This window comes from Balearica regulorum, chromosome 10 (assembly GCF_011004875.1).
Source record: "Balearica regulorum gibbericeps isolate bBalReg1 chromosome 10, bBalReg1.pri, whole genome shotgun sequence".
In the NCBI taxonomy this organism is placed as follows: domain Eukaryota; kingdom Metazoa; phylum Chordata; class Aves; order Gruiformes; family Gruidae; genus Balearica; species Balearica regulorum.
This window is the reverse complement of record NC_046193.1, coordinates 15,318,091-15,345,174: the sequence shown is the minus strand read 5'-3', so window position 1 is coordinate 15,345,174 and position 27,084 is coordinate 15,318,091. Positions and strand designations below refer to the sequence as shown.

The 27,084-nt window shown below is 36.4% G+C and overlaps 1 protein-coding gene across 6 annotated transcripts in view; it reads left to right on the top strand.

Moving 5' to 3' along the window:
* Positions 1-341: 341 nt before the first annotated feature.
* FHIT (fragile histidine triad diadenosine triphosphatase) overlaps positions 342-27,084 on the top strand; it is a 615,120-nt gene continuing 588,377 nt past the window's right edge. For 3 of the 6 annotated variants that reach the window (XM_075762300.1, XM_075762299.1, XM_075762296.1), the window contains exon 1: positions 342-450. The gene's annotated coding sequence lies outside the window, so the exon portion shown is untranslated. The remainder of the gene's footprint in view (positions 451-27,084) is intronic. The other 3 variants (XM_075762304.1, XM_075762302.1, XM_075762298.1) reach the window with 3 other exon arrangements.

The following is a 27,084-nucleotide window of genomic DNA, read 5'->3' as shown; positions in this document are numbered from 1 at the left end:
GTGACACTAACTTCCCTACTTGTAACGCTGTGACCGACTTGTATTGCTGAGTCAAGGGGGCACCCACACAACTTGTGAGACTTGACCCTACCAACACGCTTCAGGCACAGCTGAACTCGGGCACAGGAAAGCCCCAGCTGCGCCCCTCAGCTCCCCAGCTGCAACTTGCCTCCTGATGGCCGCAGCCCGGGATCAGCTGAGGGGTGGACAGCCGCTCTCCTCACAACGGCAGCGAAGCGGGAAGAATACCCAGCCGCGCGCCCTGAGCTAGTCACCTCCACTCCCCCGCGCGCGCAAAACGCGCGTACACCCACCCTGCGCGCCCCGGCAGCCATTACTTAAGCGGCGGTGCCGCCTCACCGCCCGCCCCTTGGCTGCCACAGGTCGGTGTCGGCGCGCTGCGGTACATCCCTTTCGCCGGCGTCACGCATGCGTGTTAGGAGAGGGAGTGTAAGTCTCCATTTTGTGTTCCTTTTCCTCTCCCTCGTCGTGCTGCTGAGCTTTCCAGCGAGGAGGACGTGGCGGCCGCCAAGGAGGGCAGGGGGAAGTGTTATCCTCCCCCGCCTTACTTCAGGGCCGGCCGGCCGCGGTGCCCGAGGCTGCCGCGCGCTCCCTGAGGCGTCTGCTGCCGGTGCTGCTTTCTGTTCTCTCGGCGCCCGCTGCGCTCGGGTAGCCGAGCCCGCCGCTGTGTGCGGGGCTGAAACCGACTCATCGGCCCTTTCTTTCCCCTTCCCTCCCGGCTGGATATTGCAGAGCCGTCATGGGAGCGTTTCGCACGGGTTTAAGTGGTTTATTTGCTAGGACTGCCTGGCCGTCTCCCCTCGCTCGGCGCTTGCTTTCGGCGGTGTGCTGGGGGGGCTCTTCCCACCCGCTCCGCACACGCCTGCCTTAGGGCTGTCGGTGATGGGCGGGAGAGGCGGGGAACCCGCTTTCTGGGCATAAATGCAGTGGGTTAAAGCAACTTACTTAATCTTTATGTCCCAGCAAAACCAAAGCAGTCTTGCAACAACCTGGCTATGTTAGGATCAGAGACTCGGGCCAATCACTTGAATTTAAATTTATGTATGAGGTAGTAACGCTTAAAATCATTTTAGGTGCTTTACATGCTTTGTCCAAGTGATTGATCTGGTGCTCTTATAAAAGTTCATAAAGGATTTTAGCTGGACCTGGGTAGACTGGGTGACAAGATGATACATGTAGCAAAGGTAGTTGTGTTTTTCTAAGGATAGCATGTGTCCAAGGAACAGATTAATTTTGCAGATTCTTAATAAGTCATTTAGGAAATAATATCTAGATAAAGTCATCTTGTTCTTGGTTCTAGGCTAGAACTGAAAAAAGAGCTCAGGGATGTTCAGGTGAAAGTTGCTTTTGAGACAAAAAACAGTTTAGGCTTAAATTATTTTTGTGGGGTTTAATGTAATTAAAAACCTTAAATGATAACATTCTTAAAAAGAGGAAAATACAAAGTTCAGTTCAAAGAATAATTGCATACAATATATCATCTGTAAGTGGTTTTCTGAGTAATTAATTTTCAAATGTTGGATGTTGGTGATTCAAATAAGACATTCCAGAGCATGTGCTAAGATCTTGGCTACTTAATTTTAAATTGAATCACTGAAATGTCTAATGGAACAAAGACATTAAATACTTTGCGTTTTTCCGCAGGGCAAGATGTCTCTTATCTCCAATAAATAGTAGGCCCCCTGATTTTATAACCTGCTTTCATATTTCCCTTCAAATGCATTTTTAGATCTTCTGAGTAGTTTTAAATCTTTGAATGACAGCAGAGTACCATTTCTATCTTTAAAAGTTACATTCTGGGTGCTGAAAAGAAATTCTACATACACACTGCTTTTTTTTTCCTCTCCTGTGAGTGTTAGGCATAGAGTGCTGGTAAAAGCTGAATTTAGTTCATTTGTCAATTCCACAGCTTACTGTGAAACTGTAGTTGTCTTTCAACTTGTTTATTTTTTCACTTGTATAATATTTGGGCAGAAGTGTTGCTAGTTTCATTCAATGAGCTGTTACATTTCCAAGTATAGCACTTCTGATGCAAGTTCTAATTAAATCTCTTCAAAACATGCTGTTTATTTAATTGGTATTATAGTCTTGAGAAAACTTAGAAGAATTAAGGCAGCAATATGCGAAAACTGTGGAGCCTACCTGTTTTCATTTACTTGCTTATTAAATAGGGTTGTGTGTTAGTTCAGTCCATTTCTCAGATGTTTGTGTTCAGCTGCTTCTAATTTTGTTACATTTGTTATGGTTTGTGTCTCAGTCTCCAAGTGCAGTGAGGAGAGTGTGTTAAACTACAGCTGTACTAGTAGTCAGATATTTTAGTTTGACAGTGTTTGAGTTGTACTTCACAGTTTCCATTGACTTTACTAGTGACCAAGTTAATATTTTTACATGTTGAGAAAACTGGAGGATATAGAGATGATATTGGGAACAATGGCTTGGGTCAACTCATGTAACTTAATGCTGAGCACAGGATTATCCACTTGTCTTGCATAGTACAACTGTGTACATACTTTTATAGGATTTGCCTTTTTATAGTTACAATGTGTAATCCTCTCATTCATTTTGTCATCTGTCACACAAATCCTTTTGTGAACTTGCAGTAGAGTTGTTCAGTTTTATACATGTCAAAGTCATTTTTTCTTCTCCAGTGTCTGCAGCTTCATTTATGTCAATTATGTTTATTTGCATAATTGTATGTATTTATAATTTTGTCTGTTTCTGCAAAAGTTAAAAATATTGCCACTTTTCAACTTTGTATATACAATGTCATTAGTGTGTATATAAACAGCTTCAGGCAAATTGGTAATGTTTACTACACAGAGACCCAAATGTTGATCTATTAAGTCTACAAGAAAACTGTTGCTGACTTCGACAGCTCAAATTCTCATACTAGAATGATTCTGAAATGGAAATTGATTATTTCCAAATAATTTGGTGCTGTATAGGCAATGTTTTATTTGGTAATTAAGATTAGTTGTTTTTAAGTGGAACTTAGGTTGACCAGTATTATCCATAGTTTATAATTTTTTTTAATAATAGTTTAAATATCTCGTTTGCCTTACTATAGATTCTTCACAGTTATATTTAAATTATTCTTACAGGGCTACACATTTTTGTTGCTTTGTTATTTCCATAAACTCTAGGGGAAGATGGACGCTTTAAAGGAGGTCTTAATAAATTATGTTCATTCTTCTTGTCTTTCTCTACTATACCAGTAATTTGTCAAATAAAATTGTCAGATATGTTTGGCACAATATGTTCTTTGTGCATACTTGTAGTTTATAACTCATGTTTTTTCAGTGCAATGTTAAAATGTGTATCTAATGAGTTTTTTTTATAAAAAAAGAAAGGCCTAGCCAAATCTGGGTTTGGTTTATTTGGTGATAAAATGCCTACTAGGTTTCTTTGGGTGGTTGAGCCTACATGAGGGAAATACAATTGTCCCTAAAGCTACAAGGTAATTCTGAATATCCATTGTAAATACTTAATATCAGAATTTAAAGCCTTTCCACTTCTGACTGTTTGTAAGTTTTTTTTTTCTAGTGAAGTAGTTACCTCTTTACATAACAGCATGCACACAAAGCAAAGATAAAATTGGGTTGTATGAGAACCAGCTTCATAATGTTCAGCATTTAGAAAGCTTTAATATTAAAAATGAAACTTGTGTTAGTTGAACTTGATTCCCATGCTTTTTTGGTTGTATATGTAAGGTGGATCTAGTCCTGTTTATAATTAACTCATCACTTTCTATGTTGATGAATTCATATTGGTGAGTAGGTGTGGTCTCCCAAAAGCCAGTAAGTGACTCAGCTGAAAGAGCTTCTGCAGAAGTCTTTAATTAAGACTAATTTTTCCCCCACCCCTTAATTTTCAAAACAGTAGATATGTTAATTGTTTGCCTACAAGAAAGAGATTGGAACGTTGTTAAGAACACTGCTCTACTAGTGCTTAGGTTGCGAGAAGGAATCCTGTACTATAAAAGGACCCTAAATGGTGGTTCAAATCAATGTAATCCCTCAGAGAGGCGTATCTGAGAGAGAGGGCTGAGGTTACCTTCAGAGAGGAGTAGGTATATAGATAGGTTCCTGCAGAGGTTCTGGTAACAGGGTGGAAGAAAAGACTGGTTTTGAGTGCACTGGACTCTTTAATTTTGAAAAATACAACTTCACCCCTGAAAGCTGTAATCAGTAACTTAAGAAATCCCATAGCTAGACAGCATGGTGTATTGAACGTCTATCTTCTATTTTGTTTCCTCTGTCTTCAAGTGAAGTATAGGATATGAACATTGCAAACTTCATGAATATTTTCATGGATATTCAGTTTTACTTATGTTGATCTTTTGCTATTATTTGATACTCCACCAGAAGTGGATATCCTTGTGCTGAATTTCAAGGATTGGGACAGTAATCCCATGGTTCATTAGCTACATTTTAATAGAATTATTATCTGTACTTAGCCATAGAATTTGCTCTGATCGGCAAATAGAAAATTAAGGAATCATCCTTGATTCTTAGTCTGGTTAAACTTTAGCTTGAGGTGGTATTGAAGAGGAGTTTCATCAGCATAGCAATTATTCAAATATAGGAAAACTAGCATTCTGGGGGCACATCTTGCATTAATCAGATGATTATATTTGTGGACAGTATGTTACTGACATTTCTAAGGAAATGCTTTGTTGACCAGACTCCTTTTTACTGAAATAATTAGATGGGAGGAAAAAGAAATGTCTTCTTTCTTTAGATATAGAGTGGTGTCACAGACCAAGGAGAGTTTAAAAAAAAAAAAAAGGCAGGTTTTCATAATGAATAGACAAAATAGCTAACACTATTTCTGAACTTAATTTTTCTTTTTGTTGACTCTTTAGCCTTGTTAGTCAGCTGCTGATAGTGGACCGTTCCACTCTTATTTACTTTTCCAGATCTTACAAGATTACTTCAGGTTGCTTCTGCCAGTAGTTCTGTTTAAGTTACTAGGTTTCAACTTCCTTGGAGCAGAAGACAGGCAAGATAGTGTTCTGATGTATATTTCAAGTGAAATGTTTTTCTTGCAAATATTTGTGATGAAGACTAAGGAGTACAGAATGTATATTTGAAAATATGTGAGGTAACAGTAAATTAGAGCACTGACTCCTGTGAAAAAAGGAAGAAGAGCTTGGGAGTATAAGTAGCTGTATAAATAGTGGTGTATGATTATTGGCCCTGGTGCCACTCTTCTGGCAGGAATCACTAGATTACAGCTTCTTATTGCTTTATATGTATGCAGCACAGATAGGTGAGTGTGTTGTAAAGATTCAGAATACTGATTTGTCTTCATGTAAGTGAAAGCTTTTGAACAGTAATGTGTTTGTAGTATTGTCTTCTCCAGAAGAGCTGCAGATCCCTTCTGTTTTAGAAAAACTGCACAGAAAAACACAGTGCTGTCACATTAAAAAAAAAATAAAAAAAGACAACACCTTAAAATAATTATCAACATGCAACTCCATAGCAAAGTCAAGCATTGGGATTTGCTGAAAATCAAATAGATTGTCATGGTAATTTTTGCTTTCTGCTTCTTAGAAGAACTTGGAAAGATCAGACATTTTAATGGTCAACTGTGAACAGATGGGCAAAATGTAGACTTTAGGCAGATCATGCCTAGCAAGGTGAGGATTAATGAATTCAGGCTAGGTCACTGCTAGCTAATAACTGGTTTTCCTATATTAAAAAACAGGTATGCTGTATACTGTATTTCCTTTGGGGATAAGGGGTTATACTCCTTTGTGCCATGAGAAACAAGAGTATCCTTGGATGGTAGAGACGTTTGGGTAATGCCAAACCTGATTCTTCAAAAACAAACTTTCATTCTCAAACATTTTAAATTACAGTAGAAATTTTCAAAATTATGTAGTGCTTCTAAAGGCCTACTCTTTTTTGAAAAGGTGTGGTTATTCTAGTAGTAAACTAGAAAAATTATATATAGGCCTTGGTAAAAGAACTATTTTTAACCTTGTGGGCAACACTAAAGAAAATGTTCTAATTGTGAGATGTAAATAAAGCTTTTGATTTTAATCAGAATGTGTGCTTTTCCTCTCATCTATTTTCACTGCAATACTGAATATTCCCAGTATAGCTCATCACATTTGCATCACCAACTCAGCAACTACATTTATCAGCTTCACTTTTCTAGATACTCCAAAGTACAGACTTTTGGTGTTGACACTACAGTGCTGCCTGTTACTTTATCAAAATACTGCTGTGGCTTTAGTGCATGAATAATCAAAACCATTAATATTAATACTGAACATTAATGTTGTTTTAACATTAGCATTTGCACAGATTTAGCAAGGTCTTAAGTTGCTAAAAATCTGATGTGTCTGGTAGGTATTGGCCTCAGAAGGTATTCTGTTGTTTAGAAGTCATTGCACACTGACTTGTTGGAATAGTTTACATATGTCATTTTAATTTGTTTTCAAAATAGTTTCTGAAATGTTGAAGAATAAGGCTTTAAATTGGCATAGTGCTGACATTTGGCTCTAAGTATGCATATTATTTGTCCTTTTCAATGGTATTATGCAAATACTGAAAATTAAGTACCTTCTAAACTTTGCTGGATTTGTGTACAAATCTTAACTGAGAATTAAGAAATAATAAAGGCATGTTAGAAAGCAGTAGGTAACATACAAGGCTAAAATTTGCATTTAGCTTATATTAAGACTGGCAATCAGTGTTCTATTAATAAAAACAATATAATGATTTCCTGAATTGATAGGAAGTATTTCATAGTCTTTTGGGGTTTGGAAATAGCTTTTAAATGGCACTGGTGTTACTATTTTTCAAAATGGTCACTAAAATGAAATGGTGCTGGATATTTTTTTCTATTGTCAGTATTTTGTTTTGTTTGATGCTGTACCTGATTCTTGCCACCTTCTTGATATTCCACTTAAAAAAATCATTAATTTTATATACTTTACCCATGATCTTTGGCATCTCAATGAATCAAAACCAGTAGCTTCATTACATGCTTATTTAATATACAGTAGCAGAGCAACCAAGCTGACAGTCTTTAGATCCCTATGTGAAAGGACTTTGAAATTACACTTGCAGAGGAATGTGTATCTCCTTTTTATTTCTTGTGCTGGGACATCTCCTAATGATTTTAGGCTTTCAGTCTCTTTTTAGTGCATGTTGTGTTATTAAATATTTAAGAACTATATGGTTGTGATGAATACTATTTTAGAATACCAGAATTTTATTCATTTTGGAAAAGTTTTCAGGTCAAATTTGGCTTTAAAACATTCAGTTTTAGAAGATGGGGGAAGGACAGAAGGGAGCTTGCCTCTAAATCTAAGGTTTATAAATTTCTTCAGTCATATTTTTGATTAGGCAGATGTTTTGCTGAGGAAAATGTGTAGTCTTGTTTAAAATATGATTAGGTTCATGTATTTATGGAAAAAACAAAATACAGACAAGCACATCTCGAATGAAGACCTAATAGTCTATACAATATTTCAACAGAAAATTTTATGACCCTGGACTTCAGCCTCCATTGCTATGCAAGCTTTCATGGAAAATATATTTAAATTATCATGAAACTACAATGATGTTACTGTTTTGTGAAATGTTGGTTGTCAAACTATTGTGCCCGTTTGCATGTTGCTGCATGCAGATTGTCAATTAATATTTTTGGTTCAGTTATTGTTAGACTCTTGTAAGTGTAGCCATTTAAAAAACTCTATTATTATTTATAAGTATTATTATTTATAAGTATTATTAAATATTTACATAAATAGATTTATAATAATAAATTATCATAAGTTGTACTACTGAATTGGAAGAGGGAAGGTATTCTTGGCAGTTGGACTGTAGCAATTAAACTGTTTGGTGTGGGATGCTAAGTAGTTACCAGTCTGTAACAAAAATCAGGATTAGTCTTTGCAGTTGTTATCTAAGTGGGTACTATGCACAGGATTTAAACCAGGAAAGATTTAGTGGTGGTTGGATGTTCATGCAACACAGTGCAAACAATCTTATTGAGTTTTTTATTTTGAACTCAAGGTACAATTTGAGATACTCTAATGTTAGACGAAGTAGTGCATTTTAGTATAGGTATTTTTATGGAAGTAGTCAAATGAAAAGGGCTTTCTTAGGAAAACAAGTATTTTTAAAGGATTTGTGTACATAAAGATGTAGACAAGTGCTTTAAAAATTGGAAAGAAAATATCAAAATAGAAAGAGGTTTTATTCTGTGTTTGGCAGCTGTTTTTCCCCCTGTATTTTTCTAGCATAATGTTAGTTTTTGAGGTACATTTTGCACATATGTGAGCATTCTTTGTACATTGAAAACAGGAATATGAAGGCAGCATTAGAGAAGATAAAATCACCCTACATTATTGCTTGAATGTTTTCTGTTTATTATCTTAACTAGTTCTCAGTTTTGTGTGTTGAGACTGTATGATGTTAATACCAATAATATTTTCCAATGTTGTAAGAAACCACCTATTATAAAGCTGTTAATTGACAAATAATTTTGTACTACACTACCTTATAAAAACATACGATGGAAGCATAGATACCTCGGGACTGATGGTGATCAGATGATACTATATCCTTTTCCTCTAAGCATCAGAAGTTGAAATCACACTTTAATCGTTCAAATTATAAGAATATGTTTTTGAGACTGCTGTTGCCAGACCAAGTATGTTGCTGCTATAGTACTAGCATCTAAAAGGATATAGCCATACAGGCAATCGAATTGACTGTCAGTTTTGAAGCTGTGGTAGCATGGATTGAGTCCATGCAGAAACCACTGCAGACATGTTCAAAGTCAAGGGTGGGAAAGATAGCTTGATAATGGGAATGAACTACACCTGTACTTGTAAAACTAACTTCTTGCTATGTAGATGAAAAAAATACTGAGCTACTGTTTGAGTCTAGAGATACAGGGGTCTATCTAGAGATACTTATGTAATCATTTAATTGTGCAGTGATTTAAAAAAAAAAAAACAAACCCCAACACCCCCCACCCATCCACCTGAAACCAAAATCCATTTCTAAACTGACTGCTAACTAACAGCATAAGCACTACTGCTTTTTTAGGACAGTTAGTCTTATGAGATTGAACCACTATAAAAAGGAGGACTTATTAATAGAAGGTTTAATTCCTTTTTTTATTTGTTTAATAGCATAACTAGCTCAAGGAATTCCAGATCAAGCAACTCCACCTCAGCTGCTGGTTTCCTTTCCCATGTGTAATGCATTTGTTATCCTGGTACAGCTGTTTCTTGGATTGTGTGGTGAGTCAGACCAGTGGAGACATCTGAGCACATTGGCTATACAAAAAAGAGTTGTTTTCAATCTTGACAAACTTGAAAAGTTCATCATTTCAATTCATTGTACAGCCTACAGACAGTTGTTCACACAAGCTTATGTGAGATCTGAAGAGAGATGGGGAGTTGCTTTAGGTCGAAGAATTGCTAGCCTTAGCACCCAGAAAATTGTGCTTGGAAACACAGTAGCTGGGAGCACCTCATCTTCTGAACCAGTTTTACACTGCAGTAGTATAGACAAAGTGCTGTTTTATTTTTGCATTGTCCCAGCTGAGGTGAAAAGTAACAATTTCTAAACAGCCCTTTAGTGCTAGCTGTATCTGTGCAAATGCTTCCATAAGTTCAACAGGTTCTTTTAAACTAGTTTGATTGTGATCCAGGTGCCCACCAGAGCTGCTCTATCACTCCCCCTCCCCTGTCACTAGGCAGGGGGGAAAAAGTATGATGAAAAGCTTGTGGGTTGAGATAAGGACAGGGAGAGAACTCACTAGTTATTGTCACAAGCAAAACAGACTTAATTTAGAGAGGAAATTAATCTGATTTATTACTAAGCAAAACAGAGTAGAGGAATGAGAAAGAAAATCAACTCTTAAAACACCTCCCCCCACTCCTCCCATCTTCCTGGGCTCAACTTCACTCCTGGCTTCAACCTCCACCCCCGTACCCCTCAGCAGCACAGGGGGATGGGGAATGGAGGTTATGGTCAGTTGATCACATGTTGTTTCTGCTGCTCCTTCCTCCTCAGGGGGAGGACTCCTCACATTCTGGCCCTGCTCCACCATGGAGTCCCTCTCACAGGAGACAGGCCTTCATGACCACCTCCAATGTGAGTCTCTCCCACTGGGTGCAGACCTTCAGGAGCAGACTGCTCCAGTGTGGGCCCTTCATGGGGGTCACAAGTCTTGCCAGCAAACCTGCTCTGGTGTGGGCTCCTCTCTCCATGGGTCCTGCCAGGAGCTTGCTCCAGTGTGGGCTTCCCATGGGGTCACAGCCTCCTTCAGGTGCCTCCACCTGCTCTGGTGTGGGGTCCTCCATGGGCTGCAGGTGGAATCTCTACACCCCCTCATCCTCCCTCCATGGGCTGCAGGTGGAATCTCTACACCCCCTCATCCTCCCTCCATGGGCTGCAGGGGGAACAGCCTGCTTCACCATGGTCTTCACCAATGGGCTGCAGGGGGATCTCTGCTCCAGTGCCTGGAGCACCTCCTGCCCCTCCTTCTGCACTGACCTTGGTGTCTGCAGAGTTTCTTACATCATCTCCCTCCTCTCTCCAGCTGCAAAAGCTCCCTCTCTTAACTGGTTTCTCCCTTCTTAGACATGTTATCCCAGAGGCGCTGATTGGCTTGGCCTTGGCCAGCGGCGGGTCCGTCTTGGAGCCGGCTGGCATTGGCTCTGTCAGACCCAGGGGAAGCTTCTAGCAGCTTCTTGCAGAAGCCACTCCTGTAGCCCCCCCCCTTGCCACCAAAACCTTGTCATGCAAACCCAACACAGTGGGCTAGATAATTAATTTATTATTGGATTTATCTGTTGAAAGGTGGCTGCTGCTTCTTAACTCTTAATGACAGTGGGATGCTTACAGTCAATTTTAGAGATAAGCTGAATGCTGTCCTTTCTTTGCAGATACTATTTACAGACTTCCAGATATTCAGGCACTGCATCAAAACTGGATATATATTCAACATTAGCATGAAACTGGGATGTGGCCATGTTGTAATGGATCAGCAGCTGAGTTGCATTACTGTATATAGAAGTATTGGCATTAAAATATACATTAAAAGTTATGTATTGGCATAAAAAATAGTGTGTATTATGGACAGGTAATGCAAGTTCTGCATTGTAAATTTAAGTAGTCAAATAGAGTCAAATTGTTGGCTTACACCGTTCAACAGATGTTTTTCTTGGATATGCTTTCTGAATAACTTTCCCTATATACCTTTAGCAGCCACACAGTATAGATATTGAATTAAAAGTTTTAAAAAATATTCAAAATAAACACTGCCTTAAAACCTATTGCTTGAAATATATGTGAATATAAATATTTGGTGTTCCTAGGAAAAACTTACTTTAAAACTTGCCTGTCAGTTTAGAACTTATTACAAACTTAGAGTGAATGCATACAGTGAAGTTTCTGCCACCCTCTCCCCCTTCCCCAGTTAAGATGGGTGTTGCTGCTTAACAGATGTTGCTATTACTGTTATTTCCTATTAAAAACAATGAAACAGGTAATTGTCCATTTTGATTTTTAAGGATGTTAGAAAAAATCTTGAAAGCTGTAGTTGAAACAAAGAAAAGCAACTTTAATAATCAGATCAAGGTTGGGGTTTCTTCAGTCTAATTTTTTCTAAATTTGCTTAAAAAAAAAGTCTTGAATAAAAAAAGAGCAGGTTTTGACTGAATGATCTTTTCCTGAAAGTGCAGTTCAACAGAGCATTGCATCTCTTAATATCTTTTTATAGAAACATTCTTTTTCCTTTAATGATGTGAGTGATTGAACTATACTTTTTTCTGCTAGACTATGAGCAGTCCATAGATTGGAGCTTTCCTAAGTGGCAACTGTAGTAATTAGTGGTACATGTAGTCTTCTTTCTCCTATGCCAAACAAAACAAAACTGGAATTTACTTTACAGCAGGGTGGTAACTTCCATTTCATGTTAATAAATTGTAATGCAATAGCATAGTCCTAAGTTACTTCAGTACTTTCTTACAGTTTTTTCAGCTCATTTTAAATCACTTTCAGGGTCTGGAAGTTGGGCCTTACTCAAGTTTCAGTTTCTGTAATGTTCATTTCCAAGTGCAAGGTCCTATATGACTGTTTGCAAGGTCAAATTGCTTTGCCTTGTCAGACTGTGTGTCTGTACACAGTGATCAACTCGCTTTCAACCTTCCTGATAAGCTGAGTAAGTTAAACCCCTTATTAGGAATAGATGAGGCTATCAGATAGCTGTGGCAAAAGACAAGCTCTAGAATAAAATCCACTTAAGCAAAGGAGAGAGAAAGAGACCAAAATAGTCTGGCAGAAGAGGAACATGATTGTTGTCATTATCAAAAAGGGTTGGCTGGCCTACAACAAATTCACATAATGCATTAGTGACACAGAAATGGTGGGTTGCTGTTCTGGAAAACTGTCTTGTTCATGATCTCACCTTAACATGTGTTAACTCTCAGCAATGTTTGTTTTCAAATTATTTATAAACTCTGTTCTGTTGCTTATTGTCTTAGAGGCTATGTAAACTTATGATATTTCCTCTTAATGACCCGAGTGTGGGTAAAGTAACCAAATTCTTAGCAACACATTTGGCTCACCTTGCTGCTTGTAGATATTACAAGGGTAGTGTGGCCTTACAAGGAAACAGCGAATGTATAAAATTCTTTTGTGAGCCATACATAGTTATGAATTCATGTAGTTAACAAATTTGCTTTGTACTTTCTTTCTGGCTGTTCTGATATCCAAGTGGTCTGTTAAACTGGACGTTTCCCTGGAAATGCTAAGAACTTAAACTTTCAAACCAACTAGGCTAGAAGTAAATTGAACTAGTATTGTTAAAGTGCATTATTTGACAAACCTATGTTGTCCTATTGCACCCCTCAAGTAGAGTTTAGTCTTGGGTAAATACTAAATTAATGACAATCTCTGTTCTACTCACTGTTGTTTTTTTCTAAAAGTACCAAAGCCAAACTTCAGCATTTTATAACTGTCTTTGTTTAGCTAACTGTATTTTACTCTCACGCTATGTTTTCCAGCTTGTGCAGAACCCCATTGTCACTGTAAGTGTGGAAGGTCTAATCTGATGGAGGTTACATGTTCTGAATCTAAACAGGGCTTTCAGCTGTCCATGTTTATTCTCTCATTTCATCAGGCATAAGTGATACAACTATACTTGCAGTAAGCTGTTGTGGAGCTTGCATAAAGTATAAGGTTTATTTGTTTTTCCAAGTGTTACAAGCAATAGTCAGCTTTGGTGGCTGATAAGCAGTTTACAACTCTTGTTCTAACATCTGTCCTTCCAGAAAGGAAGGTATTGCCAGCTAGTTTGAACTAAGGCTAATTAGTGTATAGTTCTGACAACTTAGTTTCTTTGTAACTAGAGATTTTTACTAGTCGGTACTGCTTGTCAGGTTATTTATGCTGCAAATCTCTCTTTTTTTTTTATTTTACTCATTATCTCTGAAAATCTAAGATAATAAACATAACTGAGAAGCTTTAAGTAGCCTACTGTATGCTAGGTGATCAAGGAGGCAACTACTGTCCACTCCTACAAAAACAATTTTTAAAATGTGTGTAACTTTAAGGTGTCAGCTCTTCAATTTAACTGGCAGAAAGGGCTTTTCTCCCTCGAGCTGAATTGTGCAGCTCTAGCTGGATACTGAGGGAGTAGAATTTCAGAGGAATCTTGCCTGATCCTCTTTAGGGCTGTTGGCTATTTCAAAAAATATTTGAAGATGCTTTTATTGTGATGAAATGTTGGGTTTTTTCCTTAAGTAGTTTTGTCATCTTTGTGTTGCTACACAGAAACTGAGACACAGTAACATTGTGCAAATCTGATTAAAATTATCTGTGCTGTTTCAAAGGTCAGGCGCACTCAGTGAGTTTGCTTTCAAATTATTTTGTTTATTCTGTGTACGTATGCATCTTGAGCTCTATAAAGGTCAGGAGAGGAGATTCATTTTGGAATTTAAAGAAGTTAGGTTTTTACTGCTGCTAACCCTTGCTAGTTTCATTTGAACTAATGAAAATTGTTTTCCTTTGTTTTTTGGGGGTTTTTTTCTGTAATTTTTATTTCTCTAGTGAAGCTCACTCATAACTGAGATCCATTTGAAAATAAAATGGTATTAGAAATGCATTTTATTTTTTCATATTTTATGTGATCTTAAAAATTAAGGACTGTTTGCACAAATTAAACAGTCTTATTTGGTTTATGGTTTCTTGGCTTGTTTAATTCATGTGGCAGAATAACATTTTCCTAGCTAGAATAACATATTTAAAAGATACACAGTATTTAACTGTCTCTTGCTACAAATGCTTTAATACAATAGGGGTGATGCTGCAATCCCTTAGAATTTATAAGTCCTGCTAATTAATGTTCAGGTTGAATAATATAACCACTAAAGGATTCATGTGTGTGTCAGTGAAGCATAACTAATTGCAGTTTTCAGTCACAGAACCAATGACAATTTGTAAGGAAGTGGGCTTCTATGAAATACAAAAGAAACTGCATCTGTAAGGTGTCTAATTTTTGTCCTAAAAAAGGCTGTTATATCAGTCCCCTTACATTATAGTTCTGTCTGTAGAATGGTAGAAATGTTTTTGTTGACTTTTTTAATGATAGCTCATTGTTTTAAAAATATTTTTGTGCTATAATAATGATGATTTTCCACTTAAAAGATGAATACCTTTTTCAAAGTTTACATTCACTTGCAAAGTCTTGAGCTGTTTAACAAAATCAGATTTTTATGTCAAAACTATTCTGACATTGTTTCTTTTCTGACTTTAGGAAATGAAATCTGAATCAGGCAGGACATGCTTATTGAATGAACCAAAAACTTAACCAGACTTAATAAAAAGCTATGTTTTAGTGCACACATCATAGAAAGGATGGGCATATTTTGCAGCTATGTGAAAGGTTAGAAAATTGTCCTGACTCACTTTGATGGGTAAAAGAATATAAATCTTATCTAGGAAGCTGAGGCTCTCTCAGTAGTAATAGATGTCTTTCTAAGCAGAGCACTAATCTTCCTTGCCAAAGATTAATTTAGTATATATTCAATCTGCAGTTGTTTCGGTTCATGTGGACATAACCAAGCTTGGGTATTAGTAGCAACAGATTGGTCACACAGATTTGTTTTTAGTTTAAAAAATGGCTTTAGTAAATTGGGTATTTAGCCAGGCTCTTAACTCTAATTTCATATGGCAGACAGCTGACCAGTCGGTACGTGTGCTTTTAAAGACACAGAAGGATGGTGAGGCCTAGACTGATAGTGTGTTTGCTTGTGGGAGCTTTGCCAAGATGCTGCTACTGCTTTGAGGCTCTTATTTTTCTTGCCTGCTTCTTACTAATTAGGATAATTTGTAAGCTTCCCTCCACTGATTCATTATTGTTAGTAGCAGGTGCTGTCTTTTCTCTTTACCTTAGTGTCCTCAGTGAGAGAGCTTTCTGTGTCAGTTTTTCCTTAATTTTGCTGTTTGAATCCTAGTCCATTAAATAGCTCTAGTGTTTTATACCTGTTGTGAGGCATATCTTTCCCAGTGCTGTAACTGAAGCAGTAGCTGTTAAGCCTTGACAGTATGATTTAAGAAAATGAAAAAAATGAAAAATTTGAGAAATTTAGGATATTTGAAGTACAAATTAGAATGTGTTTCATAATATTAAGCATACAAAGCTATTGTACGTATTTGATTTACTTGGAACAATTTCTATTAAATAAAGTTTTATCCTTTTTTTGCTTTCCCAGGTATCAGGAAAAAAATTGCCTTTTAGTATTGTGACATTAACACTTTTCATGTCACATTAATTCTGATGTATGACATGTTTTTAGAAGACTTGATTAGCTGGGATAAAATCTCAATATGATGTATGCTATAATAGCTCATCTCCAAGCAATGAGTTTGAGTATCAGAATTGAAGACTGAGTATCAGTATCTAAATCTAGACTTATGTTAGTTCAGGTTAAAAGGGAGGACTAGAAAGGGAGAAAAGGTAGAGTGAGAAAATAGTGTTCTTTAGAGTAAGATTAATAATACTTTTGATAAGAGTGATATGTAAGGCCTGATGTTGCACATAATTAGAATTAGAAATGGATGATTATCCACAGCATCTGGCTTATATAAATACTTTGGATACTACTTAAAGCTTCTAAAATTACTTCCTTATTTTTTTTCTAGAATTGTACTGTAATGTAGAACCAAATTCATATTAAAATGCATAGCTTTACAGTTAATCAAACATTGGTACCAGTAAAGATCTTTTAAACTTTGATATACATAAAACAACTTTCTTGAAATGTTTGGTTTGGTGGATTCCAGTGCTGTTAGATACTGAACATCCTGTGAGATACACTGGGAGTCCTAGAACTTAGTCCTTTGAACTTCTTGTTATTATTTGATACTGAGACTAGAGCAACGACTTTCTGTGTGTATGAAAATTTGGTATATGTGTGTGTAGTCAAATGTTCTTTACTGTGCCCACTACATCACATAGAGACTAATTACTTTCCTGCTTTTGCACATTTATTGCATTGTCATTAGGAAGCTCATAATGGATATTTTTCTTGTGATGTAAGAGTTAATACCTAGACAGAATGCTGTAATGTATGGTTTCAATTTGGTGTAGCTTTATCAGAAAATAATTTGTTTTAAAAAATTTTAATGTATTGTATTTGATCTTTAAGTTGGAAATATCGGTGAAAGCCCATGATATAAGAACTATAATAGAAACAGTAGTCAACTGGCACGGGTAAATCCATGTGCCAGTGAAGCAAATGTTAATGTGTGGCATTGACTTGATTATCACTGAGGTTTATGCCAAGTCATTTCTTTAACCAAAGTGATATTTCAGCAAAAGACCTTTGCAGTTGCTTGGAGAAGTAAGAGTTAGTGGAGCTGGCTTCAGATGCTTACTTCTGAACTAGCAATATTTCTTTGAAAGTTATTGCATATTTTAATTATCTTTGCATACACATTAGATGTAGTAGGGTAGGACTGCTTTGCCCAAGTTACTTCTAGTGTAAATCATAGAATCATAGAATGGTTTGGGTTGGAAAGGCACTCACAGATCATCTACTTTCAACTTCCATGCCATGGGCAGGGAATCAACATTTTGAATAGGGAAATAGCAAAACTCTTAACAGTGTAGAAGAAGGTTTAATGAGCAGTTGATGTTTAACTCGAAACTGTTTGTTGGCATGCTCTGATGGATTGTCTCTGCCTGTAAATTTACATTAGTTCCTCTGGGCACTTTTGCCTTATGCAGTGTATGTACTGCAGGTACGTTGTGCAGCATATGCTGGGACACTCTTACTTTCAACTTGTTGTGGCTATGTACTGCAAACAGTGGAAACTAAGTGTGAAAACAGCTAATGTTTTCTTAAATGGAAAGAATGCAAGTGACTAGCTGTGCATGTTGTGTGTCACCTGTGATGTGAAATATCAGTGGCTGGTATCGTCTTCTGGCAACAACACTGCTGCTTTTGTGCCTGTAAACTCTTGAAGCTGAAAAGTTGTGGCCATATTCTTTCTTTTTTGCTTCAGAGATGTTCCATCATAAACATAAATAATGTATGTAAAACATGGAAGTAAATGAGATGCTGAGTATGAGCATTATTCGTTCTGTCCATATATATTATGTTTTATGCTATTATCCATTTAGAGTTCTGGGCTCATAATTAACTGAATTAGTTACGCATTTGTTGAGTTCCACTTTGTTTTGGAGTATGTAGACTATGTCTTCAGGAAGTTTGAAGAAAAAGCTGGAGAATGCAAAGAATAAAGTATTGTCAGTGTTGATGAAAACGATAAATCAAAAAATTCTGATAACATTGTTTAAATAACGTCTCATAAATGCATAAGACTCTCATTAGTCCAACATCAGAAGACTAATGAATATTAATGAATGGGATCAAAGGCATTTAGAAATCAAAGCAAGTAAACAACAATTATTTTTAAGAATTATGTAAGTTTTTTACTGCACAAAAATATGAATTTTATTAACTGAACAGATCCATGAGAAGTTTTTCTTGAAAATATTTTTCCTGAAAATTTTTGTGTTGGACTAGAAAGGCAATTATGTAATGTAAACAAACCAGAAAAATGTATACATTAAAACTTCAAATTTATAGCATGCTTTGAATATGGTGTATTGAAATACCTATAAATTCAACTGCAAAATCTAATGGACTGAGAATTTGTGCTTGGCCAGAGTCCATGATTTGAGCTTGACCCCAGACTGCCAACACAAATTGGTGAAATATTTAGAAGGAAATTACTTTTGGATGTCTTGCACTTCTGCTGTTTCCTTCTGCATTTCCAGTGCTTTTGGACAGAAGTTACCTGTGCTGAAACATATGCATAGTGTAATTTTGTTAAAGTAGCTTTGTATGTCATTTAATAAAGATTCTGTTGATTGAATGTCAGAGTAAGATTAGAAATATCTTCATTTCAATACCTGCTTTTCCAAATGTTATCTAGATCTACCATGTAGCATGATCTGTATACCACAGTTATTTAAACTTTGAACTGTGCATTCTGGTAGTGTTGCATGGGGTATTTCACCATCACAATATAATGCAAGTGAATCTTCCCAAGATTTTGGGAAATAATTGGAATAGATTCTTAAATACTACTTTTCAGTTACCTTTAAAAATCTACTATCATTCAATTAGTAATTCTTCTATTCCACTAAAATAAAAGAATTTCTGTATGAGATGACAATTTAAAGAAAGTAATAGTTCTAGGCATGAGTCAAGGTATCTTTTATTTCTGCAATTAAAAACTCCCTATATATCTGTATGATCTTTATTCTTTAAAATTCTGTGAGGATTTTAATCCATTTTATCCACAAAGGTCATAATGGAAATATTACTCCAAAGGCGCAGGTCCTCTGGTGTAACACAGGAAAGTGTTCTGGTCCTAAAGTACCCAATCCCTATGGGCAATAGTGACATAATTTGACAGTTTGATTCTTACAAACTTTAATGGCAATGTAGGGCTTGCAAGAGGATTCTTCAAATACTGTCAAAGTAACAGTTTCATTTTGAACCTAGATATAAAGCTAATGGTATCTAACAGCTTTTAGTGTCACCGAATCAAATTCCTCAAGTAGAAAGAACAGTTGACATTCTGTTTTAAAGTGACCGTATGTTTGACCTAGTTCTGCGATCGTAGTGCCATCGCAATTGTATCTTGCTGCTGTAGACTCTTGGAGGCTGACAAGCGGAACAAGTTGCTTTAGCTCACGTAGCTCATCTGTCACACTGAGCAGCTTGCAGATTTCTATTATCTGAATGAAATGTGGAGAGAGTACTTTTCCCCACTCTCTGCCTATCAGCATAGTCAGCAACCTGCTTACCCTCCCTCTGCCCCCCCCCAGTAACAGAGTGAAATGAGATGCTAGAAAAATAGAGAATAAAAAACAATTTCCAGAGATGCAAGTGGACACCACATTTTAAAATTAAAAGATTTGTCATTAAAAAAAAAAGTCCAGGAACTAGATGGACAGCTTTGGATTGCATGGAAAGTTAACTTCGAAAGAAGGCTTGCAATTGCAATTACCGTATATGCAAAGAAAGATGAAAAGCTTTTAGTTGTATATTAAAGATCCAATGCTAAAACCAGTTTGTAGTTCAGTAGGGCAGTGACAGTCATCTCTGTTTTGTGAGCACTTTCTTACTGCTTAAAATGTTCAAACTTTTATGGAGATTTTGTTAACTTTTCCCAAAATAGTGCAGCTGGGAGTTTTGTACACTATGCCAAATCTTACCATAATCTCAACACAGAGCTCTTTGAAGCTCTGTGATGAGAGCAATATTAGGGCACTGAGTTTGTACAGGTTGCTCTTTGAAGTTCATATGTGGCTGGCTGGACTGCTTTACTATTGCAATGACTGATTTTTACCTCTTGTTGTGAGAATATTAGCAAAAGAAGCACAAAACATAATGCTTAGTAAATGTTGATGAGAGGTTTGTCTCATGTCAAACATAGGAAGAAGTTTTTTTAGCCCTTTATGATATGTCTCTTTTTTAAAATGAAATTTTACTCTAGTAAAAGTGAAGTACAGTAAATGTCAAATTGTCTTATCTCACTTAGAATAATCAGCAGTAACACTCCATTTAGTGTTATTGAATTAGCCGTTATAGGAGCCACAGAAAGTACATAACGCTTCAATTTGTGTTTGCTTGAATTTGGTTATTAAGCTTTGATGGAAATTCCATTTAACAAAATATTTTGATTTATAATAGTACAACATTCAACTCCTATCTGAATAAAATTTGAAAAATAATTTTCATTGATCCTTGCTTTTATACATTATAGCTACTTAATATATTTCTAAAAACGTTTGTTGTTCCCCAGTTAGAAGATTTTTAGTCTTTAAAGTACAAACTGATATTATTCACTGTCCTTTTTTTCTTGTATGAACACTGAAGGTAAATTATATGTATCTTTACTGTTAATGAATTTGTATATTTTAGAACTGCATTACAGCTCAAATATAAAAATAATAGTAGTAACAATTGATGAAGTTAAATCTTTGGGGAAAATGATTATGGGTTGAATTTCATAAAGCATTGAACTGAGGTGTAATAGTTAAGACTTGAAATACTTTTTTTTATCATTACTGGTCTTACAGTAATGAGGTAGTTCACACATAGTTGCAATTTTGTTTTAATAATGAAACTTTCTCCTTTGTTCTAGCTTTCTCCTGAGTTAAGACATCATTCTTCCTAATGCATACAAAAATATGTAGTTCCTCAGTACCCCTAATTTTGGTTACTGCAACAAGAATGTGCACATTAAATAGTAAGCTAGCAAGATTGTGACTTCTTAAAGAAAAGGTGTGTATCCTTATAGTTTTTATATTTTTTACTACTGTGAATTACCTATTGTAATTCACATCAACTTACATGCAATTAGATGTGCACTTGACTTATATTTTAAAATAACTGCAAAACTGAATGCAAGTGTAATTATAATATAGAAAAGTAATCTTGCTGTATCGGTGTGGATTTTTTCTTTTCCTGTTTAAAAAGAATTTATTTTCTTTGAATCAACTGTCTCTGAAAACTAGCTATATGAAGTACTGTGGCTACTGGATGTAATGTTTACAGACACAGGATGTAATTTGTTCATAGTTATAGTGCTTGTGGAATTGTCTTATGACTTTTTTATTCAAAAGATTACGCTGATTATATGTTGTTTCTATTGCTGCCATAAACACATAGCACCTTAACCATGTCTGTATTGTGTGTGTCTTAAAATGTCCACGTGCGGATAAAACCTAAGCTGTCTCTATTGTGGCAGTAAGAGGCTGCTTTGGTGGGTTTGCAGGGGTATTTAGAAAGTAGACAAATGTTAGAACTGATGATCATTTAAGTATGATAGTGAGGCATCAGAAGAAACTGTGCTGTTAAAAGGTAGACAGATCAAATCTTTGCTGTAGCTAGTAATAACCACAAACTGTCTTGTTTTTTACAAAAAGGATGATTGTGGCAGTCCACAAGAAAAATGATTCGTATGTGGCACATGTCAGAAATACCCTCTGGTATTTAAGAGTGTGATAGATTACACTGGAGGAAAAGCCTGTTAATAATGCTTTATTCAAAGTGGTGATGTACAAAATGATTCAAAAGGACTACACCAGCTTATATTTTCATCAAGGAAATGATGAGCTGAACTACCGTGAACTAATCAAAAATAGGACTATGGAATGTATGGCATATGTATGAATTAAGAAGATATTTATACCTTTGGGATTTACAGCTTCAGTGGAATAGAAAGGGTCATTCTGTGGTGATAGATGGATATGTAGTGAATTGTACAAGATCTGAGAAAATGAGGATTGCATTTATCATATCTAAGGGGAATGTCAAAGTGTGTGTGTGCCTATAACCCTATCGCGGTAAAATGATTATAATATGCCTTTGGGAGAGACCAATCAATATGACTGTTGTAAAGCTCAACAATGGCTGAACACAATTCAGCTGATGAGTTCTGTGGATGGCTTTGCTATGAAAAAAATAAATGAGGAAAAATATCATTGTTGTACCAAAGACCTGTGTGGAAAAAGTTTGAAATAAGTCTCCTAAAAATGAAATGGGGCATAATGTTCCAGGTTTGAAAAGTTAGATGAAGATGTTGAGCTGAATCGTGTTCAGCTGGTCATTATGATATTGAGTGCAGGTGCTGTCTATAGTTGAGAGCATAACAAAGAACCAGAATGACTTCTGGTGATCTTGAAGACTGAGAATGTAATGAACTTCCAGAATGTGGTTTTTTAGTAAATTCATTAGTTGTTAGCCTCCTTAAAAAAAAGGGGGGGTGGGGAGAGGAGAGGGGAAAAAAATGATGATGATTCATTCAGAAAGCCCACTGGTTTACTTGAAAAAATAAAACCTGTAACTTTGACCAGAATGAATCAACGGCAATGTCACAGATGTAGAAAGAATATCCAAAACAAGCTCTGAAGTAAAAAGTGAACAGGAACATTTTAAAAAGTCAGCAGAAGGCTGTGAATAGGGGAATCTAATTAGCGTATAACAATTTAAAAAAAAAAAAAAAAGAATATAACTTGGCAATACTTGAGTCAGGCCCCACAAACTCAGGCTTCGCCTGTCTCATGCTCCAGTACAAAAGAAAACAATTAATAAAATAGTTGGAATGCAGAAGCAGGATAAGAGAAGCCGTAAATTAGGGAATAGTCCTTGGGTATGAACTAGAAAAGACACAAAGTTTGAGGCAACCTGATAAAGGGAGGCCCAACATGCCAACAAGCCTGGGACCATCTGGGCGGGATGGATAACAAGGTTGCTGAGCTTGCAAAACGGGGATAATGAAGAAGAGGTCACCCAACTCTGTACACTGAAGAAGAGGAGAAAGAGGAAGATTTGAGGAGGATGACCCCTGACGACCACCTGAGAAAGAAACTGCGCAGGCGTATCAGGACATTAGCATATATTCAGGAGTTCCCGGAATAATAATGAATATGTATTAAATGTATCAGAAACCTAATGAATATGTAAACTCTTTTGTAATATAAATCACGAACAATTTGTTTCTCGTCGAGACGCACGTTCGTGGAAATATCCCGGTGCGACTCCCAGCGCTGCAATAAAGGATACCTGCTTAATAGTCACATTGGCTATTGAGTGAATTTCTTTGATTCAGCTGCTTCTTCTGTAATGAACTCTACAACATATAAAGGCTAAAATGTATTTTGTATGGGTTTTTTTTTTTCAGTAAAAGCCTGTGAAACCTGAATCAGTTTTTTTGTGGATAAGAGAGAGGGATTTATGAGAGGATAACCCAAATGTATGCTGATAAACCCATGGATATACAATTTATACATGCACACTTACAGTCTCGAAAAATTTCCAGTAACAGCAAAGATGTACACACCTGAAATCTACATTCCTACTTCCTAAATCCCAAGTTCTTAGCTAAAACATATGCAGCTTTGTCCCTTGACTTAATCCATTTTTGTTGGAGTGGGTATCTTGCTCCTTATGTAGCCATATCTTGCTAGACTAAATAATGTGAAGACTCATTATTGTTTAGGTGCAATTGTGAAATTAAGAGGGAAGAGGGTAGAAATGTGTTTTCTCAGTGGAGCTGTAATGAGGTGAAGACAAGAGGTAACTCTCCCTCACTTGATTCTTTTCTACTTCCATGAAAACTGAAGGAAACTTGTAAGAATTTGATTTTGGACAAACTTGTGTTCCTTATTGTGCTAAAATAAGATTAAAATTGTATGCAGTGTTACAAGGGTGATGTATAGATTCATAGTAGTAAAGATCAGAAGAATCATTTAGGTTGATCTCCTGTGTCAGGAAGGTAAATTTCACTCATTTCCCTTGATGGAGGCAAATAACTTGTGTATCTGCTGGGAAGCTTGTCTTCATTTGAAGAAACTGAGAGTGGGATGAGCATCCACTTTCTTGAGTAATTAGTTCTACTTGTTTGTTAGTCATCTTCCAGATTAAACTTTGGTTTGTACAAATTATCTTTTGGCTGTGTTATCTCACGGACAGACGTGCAGGGCAGTTCCCCAGTAACTTCGTAGGAAATCAGTACTGGCCCAAATGGGTTTAGCCTTGGCTCCCCTCTCTAGGTACATGACTGATGGATGGCTTCAGTGTTAATGACTAAACTATGGTGTCATTAAAGCAGTAGAGAGAAGCAACATCTTATTAGTGCAGACTTTTTTCATACAGTAGTAGTAAAACAAAGTAAACATGATTAATAATGTATAGGTCAAACATTCTTTTTTTACCAATAGACAGGTCATTCATTACTCATATATGTATTTGTTATCCTTTTGTAGCCTTGAAGTACAGAAAGGAGAAGATACTGTAAAGGTAAGTGTATTAGTTACATTGCCTTTACAAACATTGCCTTACACCCTTTGTTGTATTACAGGTCTAAGTGTGCAGATTAAAGATAAAGCTGACAGGACAACTTCTTTAGCCACTTGGCTTCTCTACCATACAAAAATGCTGAGTGATAGAGGGAAAATGTAAAGAAAGTTGATGTGCTGAGGGTCGCCAAATCTTAGAGAATGACTGCTGACTTCTGCTTTGTTCACAGTGGTTAAGATGTTCTGTTGTAGTTATGGTTGCAAAGATTAATGCTACATGTATTTTAAAAAAAATGCACTGGTACTGCTTCAGGTCCCCAGCTGAATAATGCTGGGTGGGGAAAAAAAAAATAATTAAAAGTGGCTTTTTTTTATGGTTCTTCTGAATTTGCATGATGCTTGCTTATGTAGTAGTATGCATCAAGCATTTGTACAGAAAGCAGGAAATTAAGATGCATAATATTGCATAGTGGTGGATTTTTCACTGTTTGTTAGGTGGATAAACACCTAAAATTTAGGTAGCGGAGCATAAGTTGTCTGTGTGTGAAGTATCACAGTAACTTTAGTCTTTCCTCTGAAGATAATTCAGCATTCTGTACTTACACGTTTATAACTTAATTGTTCTTTGATTAATAGTTAAAGTAGAAATAGTCTTTGCTAAAAAGAGATTGGATAATACATCAGGCACCCTGACAGAGACCCATTTTCATCAAGAAGATTTTTTTTGGTTGGATTCAAATATCCCATAATCTCGTATTTGTTTTTGACAACTTCTTTTCATTTAAAGATTTTTTTCAACTTTCAGAAAAGTTGAACTGTGATAATTAAAGCAGCCTGCAACATAAAAGGAAGATTTAGAAATTCAAGATAGTCACATTATGCAGTGAAATTTAAATTTATATGAATTTGTGGTGTCATAAATTGTAAATCACTGTGATCAACTGTTTAAACAGTTGTTAAACAACTTTGTATAATATACTGTTACACAGATTTGTATAATATAGAAGAAATGAATATATGCTATGCTGTTGTATGAGTTCGACGGTTTTTTCTGACAGTGCATTTTATGGTATGGTAAATTCTTTTTTAATATTTATATGCACAGTTAAGCTCTTTATAGGTAGATGAATAAAAAAGAGATTGGAACAAATATTTGCAGAGAAGTATTTTAAAAAGAAAACTTTTAAGAGAAGCAAGAAATTGTGCTTATACGTGACAGCAACAATTTGTAGGTTTGCAGCTGTTTGCACGTGCTTAATCTTCTATTTAACTATAGTTAGCATGGCACCTGCAGTGTTGCCTGTGATAGGTGACCTGTGAACCAAATATCCTTATTACATTTATATTTAATTTAGTTAGCTTTGGCTTCCATTTCTTACACATCTACCCACACAATTTTTTCTTCTGTGCTTTATTAGGGTACAGAGTGAAAATGTGTGTTAGATTCCTTTCAGTGTCTGCATCCTTTGGGTGGCACATCTGCAGAGCTGCTGTCAGATGCTATTACCTGCATTAATTGTCAGACTTGCTTTTCCTTGGAGGGATACTGGTAAGAGAAAAAATCTCCTCTGAGGAGGTGATTAATTCTGCCCTAATATGAGCAGATTTCGGAGATGTTATAGTCCATGCAGATAGATACTCCTCACACCTTCATTGTGAACTGGTAAACATAAGCGAGCTCCATCCTTAAGCTGCTGTCTCACCCCTTTAGCACTGAGCTGAGCTCAAGCTACCATGATTTGCCCCTTAGCATAAGCTACTGATCTGGGTTTGATATCAAATTAAGAGAATCATGCAGCTTTTCTTTGGATTGAAAAGGCAGTGTAGATATGCCATTAGTATGTTAGTAGGATGTTAAGCAAGCAGACTGGGTGAGCAGGAAGAGGTGGTGAAGAATCTTGATTGTAGAACTTTGTACTTGGTGGTAATGGAATTGTATGTGTTGATCTCTGTGTCTCAGTGAGAGCCCAATTGCTTTGCTTTTCAGCCCTGAGCAGGCCTGGTGAACTGGGTCAGTTGGTCTTTTTGTGAGAACATGTGGCTTGAATTCCAAATTCTCTGAGCATGCTTTTGTTTGAATGGTGATTAGTCTAGCTCCAGATGCTGGAAACAGGAGCTCTGATGGCAGCTTTGAGAAGAAAGGAATGCAAGTGTCTTTCCTTCTGCAATTATGTGTTCAGTTTGGTAGTGAGAAAGTTGTTAAGAGCTACAACAGTTCTCTTTCCTGTTGGAGGCCAGTGGTCACTTTCTTTATATCAAGTGTGTGTTTATGTGTGTGAACCCGTAGTCTCAAATAACAGATTAGAAACACTGCAAAATCAGAAATATTTTTTGACAATCAGAACTATGAAAAATCTGTATACCTGACACAGGAAAGGAATTGGTCAGGTAGGCAGAATGCTGTCAAGTCTACTCTTTCCATTCTGCCCACAAGCAGTCATCATTTTGAATTCTGTAAGAGAATTGGCATCCTGAGACAGTCAGGCCTAGAAATTTCAAGAACACATTCTATTGTGTAAATATCTATGCCATGGGAAATTGCTGAAGATGTATGCACAGATAGCTGCACAGCCCAACCTTTTAAACCTAAAAATAACACATATTTAAGTTTGAATAGACTGCTGAAATACCAGGAAAATAAGAATATAATGGTGCATAACAGGTACCATTATACTGCTATGCATATTACAGATGACT